An 8,495-nucleotide genomic window follows, 5' to 3' on the forward strand; every position below is an offset into this window, starting at 1 on the left:
TCCCATTGAAGGTAGCATGGTAATGTCATGGTTCATTGCTAGGTTAGGGTAGAGGATCTGAAGTACAGGGCTCGTATTTGATGTAGGGCGGGTTGGGGGGAAGGGAAGTATAAGTATATCATGTAATAGTTGATGGTAAATAGCTTGTCGTTTTTGTGTATATGAAGTAATTTTAAAATCTGTGATCGTGATGTAAGTACTGTATTTACTATCGGCATTTTCTACATATTTATGAGGTGGGGAATAGCCAAGAGGTGTATACATATTATTTCTAAAGCTATTATTTGATTTCCAATAGTGATTTCTATTCTTAAGTTTTCAGATAGATATTTATTTAATGATAATGATGTTCTGAAGGGATGGATTTATGAATACTAATTGCTACCCCTCCATGGCATCTACTGGGGCAGTAGTCATTCGACCCTTAAAGAACACACATTAATGTAATAACCATTCATTTACTACAACAGTGGACTAGGATCAAGGAGAAATAATGCACAGTGCATTCACGTCCCAGAGGAAGTTCCATCAAAGTGAGTCTGGTAGATCAATCGTGCCGCTAGCTCGATCTGATACAGAACATCAGGACGCTGGAATGGGGCAATATTCTGGAGCTCCATAGTGATGATTTTCAGAATGGTCTCCGTGGAAGGAGGGGTAGAATAGAAGGGGAGGGTGGGGCAGTGATGCCAATAGGTGTGATAGGTAACAATTTTTCCATCTGAGTGGGAGAAGGTTGACGTTTACCCTTACATTTAACTGAGAAAGCCGGATGATCTTCACTGCAAGTGTTGCATTTGAGTGATCCCTTTCTCGTGCAAGCACTTGAGGTTTGTTGACCACTACAAATTGCACATACATTTCGAAGAAAGCAATAGTAGGATGCTCATAGAATTGGCAGCGATCGCAGTGTCTGTGCTGTGGTCAAGATGACAACAGGCTTCTACTTGATGTCGCTTCACGTATTTCAGTAAACCATCCTTCAGAAACTCGTTCATTGTTGCCATAATCCAGGACAGGATATGCATCAGTGAGGTGTGTTCGTTAGAATTCCGGATCCGAATGGCCCGGAATGTTTGATATCCCTTTTTCTGAAGATAGCCGGTTATAACGTCCTCCGTGTAGCGGCTATCAACCCCATGTGCCACCGCTGACCAGGTCGAGGCTGGACGCAAAGGCGGTTAGTTGTGCCGCATTGTTGAGCCAGGTTCTCTGCTGCAGCATGTTTACAAAATGTGCCAGTCCTACTTTGTTGACTTGGACTGTGTAAATATTTGAGAAGTTTTTATGGGGTGGCCATCTTTGCTGTACTAAATTTCTAGGAGATAATCTCGTGTGGCATTGGGCAGAAGCTTGGTGATTATATTGTAGATTTGGAGCAAGTGGTTGATATCCGGGTTCAGATTTCTCATCTTCACTGTGTAGAATGGGACAAGAAGACCAGTGTTTGTTGTTGTACCACTGCGTTGTACTTCGTGTGAGCAGTGCAGGTTCTTGCTGCCTCTGCTTAGGTCCTGATATTGAATGGCACAAATACCAACAAGCCGTTCGCAGCTGGTAAATGGAACTGTGCCAGAAAATCACTCTGATGTTGAGATGTGTTGAGGGTGGTTGTGTGTTCTGCCAGTCAATGCAAGTGGGATTTATTCCTCTGGAGCAATAGCAAGCTACATGCAATGATTTGGTCTTGGAGAAGCACTGTTTTCAGGGCTCCTAGCATGCTTCCCTGCATTCTCTTCCATAGCAATTTTTCTCGTCATGGTGGTGGTTATGGTGTAGAATTTCCAGACACCATGGAAGAAGCTTTTCCCGCAGGTTGTATATTTCTAACTGATGGTGCTCTCTGTTGGTTTCTGTTGAAGTTGTTATGTCGCAGCTCATAGTTGCTTTGCCATACTACTCAATATCATAGGTTGTAAACGTCATGGTTTTGATCCGTATTGAATTGTGATCACAATGATAATTAAACTTATGTTTTAATGGTCTACCTTTCCAATACTGTATAGTCTATACATTTTGCATAATATAGGATTAAATGGTGGACCATTAAAACATACGTTTAATTATAATAACGACACTACTCAATAGTCGAATCTCATGATGAACCTATTTTCTATAAAAATATTATATCACTACCACTTTGCTAAGTGAATGCGAGTGTAGTTTTTGTTGTAGTTTTTGGGGTTAAATCTCGATCTCAGAACTCACAGATTCAGCATATGTTTCTTAATGGTGGTGTTGAGGAAGGCTTTTATATTTATCTGAATGGATGAAGTATAAATTTTAACACCAATTCATTTAGGTCTATTCGATAAAGGTGTAATTTTGGTTGCTAACAGGTCCGAGCGATAAATCTGAGGTTTACTCAATTTTGTAACACAAATGAGTTATGAGTAAGAAGAGGTCATACACTACTCTGTCCATAAGGAGGATGTGAAGCGCTATTACGTCATTGAAGAGAAGGAGTTTCACACTACAGTGACGTTATGTTATCCAGCTGGGTATGAAAATGTGAAACCACTTTAAAACTTTCATCTTAACTGCGGATTCGAACTTACCTTCCCTCGAGTGGATGTTCTTGGCTGTAGGACTTAAAAACATGTAGCAAACTCGCTCTGTGAAACAGGCGGGATGCAAACAGGCTGATGCAGCATTGAGCGTTGGGACTCCAAGCTAAGTTGTATATTTTATCGTAAAGTTCTCTCTAATCCGACCCTGCATAGTGAAGTCATTAAAACAATGTCAATCAGATCCAGTGATTGTTTTGAATTCATGCTAATTTTTAATTATCACTTCATTTTGTTGCACCTCGTACCAATAGGGTCTGGTTACCTAATCGTCATCATCATTGATCTAGTCGGTGACCGTGTTTAGTCCCACTATGTGAGGAACACCGTCGGTCTGCATTGCTTGTGAGTAGTACCATAATGTGGGGAACACCATTGCATACCTGCCAACCCTTCCGATTTACCGTATGTTGTGTCATAAATGACAACGGTTATTAGGTATGTTTTCTTGCAATTGTTTTTGTTTTTTAGTTTAAGATTTTGAATGTAATGGTTAATTTGCATTGTAACTGTAGATATGTATGCCTTTTACCTTGTCCTCTTTTTACTGAGACCGTTGCGCAATACACTTCATGATATCCAAGAATTAAAAAAATCTTCCTATTTTTGATTTCTAAAAGTTGGCAGGTATGCCATTGATTTGTTACCTGTGAGTGGTGCCATTATGTATGACATGCCATGTGACTATATTACCTGTGATTAGTACCACCATGGGAGGAACGCCATGAATACCGATACCAGTGTTTATTACCACTATAGGAGGAAGGCCATGGTTGTACTTTACCAGTAATTAATTCTATTCCAAGGTTCAGTGACATAGATTTTGTACCCTTTTGGACAACAAGAATCATCTCTGAAAGTAAGGCATTGTGAATTGGATCCACTGATTGTCTTTGACTGATTCATGGCCATTTTGTCATTGCCATGCATTTTAGATTTTATTTCACAACAACGATAATAGCATTTCCTTACCTTGCAAGTGTGGAAAACTTGATAATCATAGCAATTCTGATTGTAGAAAGATCAAACAAACATTGATTATCGCCGCAAGTTTGTGAGGGAAAATAACCTTTGGTATACATGTCTTTTGCTTTTCATGTATCTAAACAGTGTAAGCGACGCACGTGCCCCTGGTACAATGGACCCCACACCTTATTGATTTGTAAAGTACTAACAATCCCCATTAATGTTATAAATGTTAGTAGTTCTGCAATTGTGCCACGCATTCAAACCTTTAGGTAGGCACAGCTTGTGTAGCAGTGAAGAACAGTTCAGGAGAGGTTTTTATTAGTCGCATATTTTATTGGTCTGGGGAGTCATTTATCCTTAGTGTCTTGTAGTCTTGTCACGAAGCTTGCCGTTTATACTAATATTTGTTGGCTACGTATATTTGGTATAGGTAATACTGATGTATCGCCTGGATGATCACATGAAACTTTGTTTCGTTCTCTAATGTGTCAGATTATACATTGAAATTGAACTGTGCAGGTGTGAATACACCTACAAGCCAACTGCCTGCACAGCAAATTGATTGTTCCAGTTGGTATATTGCTTGTGATGTCATTTTAAGTGTTGGTATATTTAAGCAGCATTCTGCTATTTATATCTTGTTAAGAGTTGAAGTCTACTATGATATTTAGTCTTCTAATACCTTGCATAAGAAAGATTATCTCACCTTGTTAGTTGACCAAATTTGGTTGGGGTTTGTCAGGCACCATCCTTGAGTTTTGTGTTAAGAATAATGCCAAGGTTCAGTGTGCCAGGCTTATAAATCTTGATTCTCTACATAAAATTGCAAAGTTTTTGGAAGCTTGAGGAACTTCATCAACCATTTCTTGCTCCTGAAGAAAGGGCATGTGAAGAACATTTTCTTGAGTAATTATCAAATGGATGATTCTGACAGGTTTAATGGCAAATTTCCTATTCGTCCTTAAGTGTCACCTGTAGCTCGGTCTAAGCATAATGCTGAAAGAACGCTCGGAACACATTGAAAATAAGTTTACTGGATTTCCAGGTTTGTGACAGCTGTATGTAATTTTTATGCGTGAATACATTGAAACGGGACACATGAAAAATATACCCCTTGTGACTTCTAGCTCATCAAGCTTTCATATGCCACATCATTGTGTGCTCAATGATTGTAGCATAACAACTAAGACAAGAGTTTTTTTATAGATGGTTTGAATCTTAAATTGGATAGCTTTGAACTCTTTGTAAATGGTTGACCCTGAAATTTAGCCTGACTTCCTATCTACTGTTTTAATGTTCAAAACTTATCTTGATACTCATTCAGCTGATATTCCTAAGATATACAAATTTGTGTTTATACATCCTGACCTCAGGAGTCTTAAGAATATTGCATGGCATGAATCCTCCAATGAAGAGTACAAGGACTACCATCTTAATACTGTTACCCTAGTGCATATTCTTGTATTTACGCTGTTGCTGTTGTTGTCGTCGTGATGACTGGTACTAGCTCAGTTGAAGTAGCTGAAGAGCTTCTGTCAGAAATTTCTTCACGGCTTTACCGTACACATGTGTATCTCAGAAATTGGATGTCAAATTGTCTAGAATCCCCTGCCAATGTCCCTGTAGATGATAGAGAAATCTTGTCAACATGTAATCTCACTACAATAAAGCAAATATAACATTAGGTATTATTGGGCATTCTAAATGTGATGAGTCACAGTTAAAATAAAGTTAAAGAACACACGCAAGGAAATCACTAAGGGAATCATTCTGATAAGCACTGCTTCCATATTGGACCTTCCTGAATTACTTCGATGTGCTGTGATTAAGTGCACACTTATTACATTTTCCATTTGGCAATAGGACATTATATAGGCTTGTGTTTTAGGGCCTTTATGTGAAAATATTGAGATTTGGAGTGCTATGTAATGTGATAATAAACAATCCTGGTACATATATTACGTTTGATTCTGGATATTATATATGATTTTGTTACCTTAATCATAAAATGTAATTATCTTCTGTCTTCTAGTTATGGGAACGTTGCATTATTGACCAGAAGTCCAGTGGATACATATAACAGTAGGTGCAAGATACTGAAGGAAGGAAGTGAGGTAACGTGCATTTTCCCCACTCATAATGAATGCAACCGACACATGTTCTCTGACTCTGATCAAAGGCGAATCCACCCCAATACTCTTTGGGCACTCTGTTGTAATAAATGTGGTTCCAGGTCTTCTCAGAAGTCGCATCTCCAGGATCACCAGTTTAAACAAACTGGCGAGCGTCCATATTCCTGTGATGAATGTGTAAAGAAGTTTTGTACGAAATATCGGCTTCGGCGTCACCTTCAGACACATACTGGTAAGCGACCATATTCCTGCGATTTATGTGAAAAGAAGTTTTCTGAAAAGTCAAATCTTCGGAAGCTCCTGGTCGTACATACTACAGAGCGACATTCTGCTGTGATAAATGTGGCACGAAGTTTTCTCGCAAGTGCAGTCTTCGGTGGCACCTGCTTGTACATACTCGTGTGCGACTACATTGCTGTACAGAATGTGACAAGAAGTTTGCTACAAGTTCGAACCTTAGACAACACCTGTTTACGCATACTATTGATCGATCAAATCCTTGTAATCAATGTGATAAGAAGTTCTCTGATAAGTCGAATCTTCGGAAGCACTTGCTAGTACATACTGGTGCGCGACAACATTCCTGTACAGAATGTGGCAAGCAGTTCCTTACAAGGTCGATTCTTCGGCAACACCTCTTTACACATACTGGTGAACGACCTCACTGTTGTAATCTATGTGAAAAGAAGTTTTCTCAAAAGTCGAATCTTCGGAAACACCTTTTTACACATACTGGTGGGTATCCACATTCCTGTATAACATTCACTCAAAATGAATTCTTCAGCAACACCTCTTGAGACAAACTGGAGAGTGTCCGTATTCTAATGATCAATGTGGTTCTAAGTTTTCTTGGAAGTCGCATCTTCAAGAACACTTGCGTACGCATACTGAAGAACACATTACTTTGATCAGTGTGGTATTAAGTTTTCTAGGAAGTCCCATCTTCGGGAACACCTGCGTACGCATACTGGAGTATGTCCAGACAAAAATATTCAGCAAGACCTGTTGATGCTTACTACTGATAGTCCACGTTGTGGTAATGACCCCGCGAAAAATTTATTCTGAAAAATAAATTCTTCGAACATGCGTTTACTCTTCCTGGTGAGCATCTACATTCCTGTTATCATTGGGACAATATTAGTGTTATTACCAAGTCCAGCCTTCGAAAACGAGATATATTGCAGCTTTCCCACTTTTTGAGAACAGTGTAACAGTTATGTTCAAAAGACTTAAATGAATATGGACTTGCTTATATAAATGTATCTTAGTTGCGTGAAAAATGAAGACGGTTATTAGACATATCCGCATCATTGTATTCAATGTGGTAATATTTCGACCTATTTAATATTCGACGGCATATTTTGCGATTATCGGATAGCGCCCACATTGTCGTAATGGAGGTGGTTGGAAGTTTCTTGAAGTGTGCAAACTGGATATACAATACCTTATACGCACACTAATATATGTGAATAACAATTAACAACCATTGCCATATGACCAAAATAATCACGCAGGTCGCCATTTGTAATATAATGTTAATAATTAAGCATTGCAAAATGTATTAATAAAATACTTAATCGCCTCACGCTTGGACATCAAATGAAATATATCTTAATAAATTACAAACATGAGTAAAATAAACAAGTTAATAAAATGATATCTCGAAAAACCCATAGTATAGGCGCCAAAGTTCACCAGAACGGTTCCCTCAATATTTAATATAGCATGGTATTTTTTCTCTCCCAGGGCGCTTACATAAGGCTGTGTACCGGTACGTCTTCCCCAGGCCTTACCTATCCTGAAAACGACTTAACAGGTAGGGAATATAGCTTCATTCATCAATAACCTCAATGATTCTAAAATTGTTGACTATATTCTGAAAAATATCCGTGATGGGCACCTCATCAACACACCAAAATATATATAAAATTCTCGTTCTTTTGCTAATAAAGGCAGAAGAAACCAACGATTATGATTCAGTTCAAAATTCTCTAAGTGTCATATACATGTTACATTTAGCTTGCCAGATTGAGAATCATTGTGCTCATTTTTCGACAATACCCTTAACAGATAGATGTATTAAACACATATTGCTTGCCACTAATTTTCATATCCGTGTGCGTTTTTAACCCTAAATGTTATGCTGATTTTTCAGTGGACATCTTGAAGTGTTTTATCGAGTCGACTATTGTAAGAATGTTTTCAGGGTTTGCATTGCCATTTCATTTTAAAATATATATTTGTGCAAAATTAATCACTAAAATGGTGTACGTAATTGTTTCGATATTGTGTCTATCACAACTAGCCCGACTGTTCATGTTACGATTTTCACACTATTGTTCTAGGGCAGGGCCTCTCAAACGCCCAAAATCTCACGCGTGCAGAGCGAGGCGCAAGAGCTCCGTGCACTGTGCATCGGTGCCGCTCGGTATGTCTCGGATCAACGCTTCGTCTCTGGGCTACTCGGCTAAGCTCGGCTCTACTCGGCTATACTCGGCTCAACTCAGCCCGGATTTGGAGCGCTACGGCGCAAGTGGGGCAGAGGGAGACAGGCGGAGCGAGCGAGAGAGGCGTGAGGAAAGAGAGAGTAAGCGCTATTGCTCCAAATCGAGGAGTGGGGGGTCTGCACTCTGGTCAACCAAGCCAAGTCGTCTTTTGCACCGTGCACAGTGCATGCACCACGCGCATGCACCCTGAGAGGCCCTGTTCTAATGTTAACATGATTTGAGTTAACGCCCATCCATAGCGATGTATACGATAGTAAATTTTCTCAGTGTTAAAATCGTCGTTGTTACGAGTCCACTAACACACGATTGGGGCCACTCCT

General features: G+C 39.4%; 1 non-coding gene across 1 annotated transcript in view; it reads left to right on the plus strand.

The window, feature by feature from the left end:
- Positions 1 to 7,250, plus strand: part of LOC136886570 (uncharacterized) — a 48,932-nt gene extending 41,682 nt beyond the window's left edge. Inside the window, exon 4 of the transcript XR_011018766.1 lies at positions 5,569 to 7,250. This is a non-coding gene — a transcript (uncharacterized protein). The remainder of the gene's footprint in view (positions 1 to 5,568) is intronic.
- The last annotated feature ends 1,245 nt before the right edge of the window (positions 7,251 to 8,495 follow it).

The sequence above is a fragment of the Anabrus simplex genome, chromosome 10 (assembly GCF_040414725.1).
Source record: "Anabrus simplex isolate iqAnaSimp1 chromosome 10, ASM4041472v1, whole genome shotgun sequence".
Lineage (NCBI taxonomy): Eukaryota > Metazoa > Arthropoda > Insecta > Orthoptera > Tettigoniidae > Anabrus > Anabrus simplex.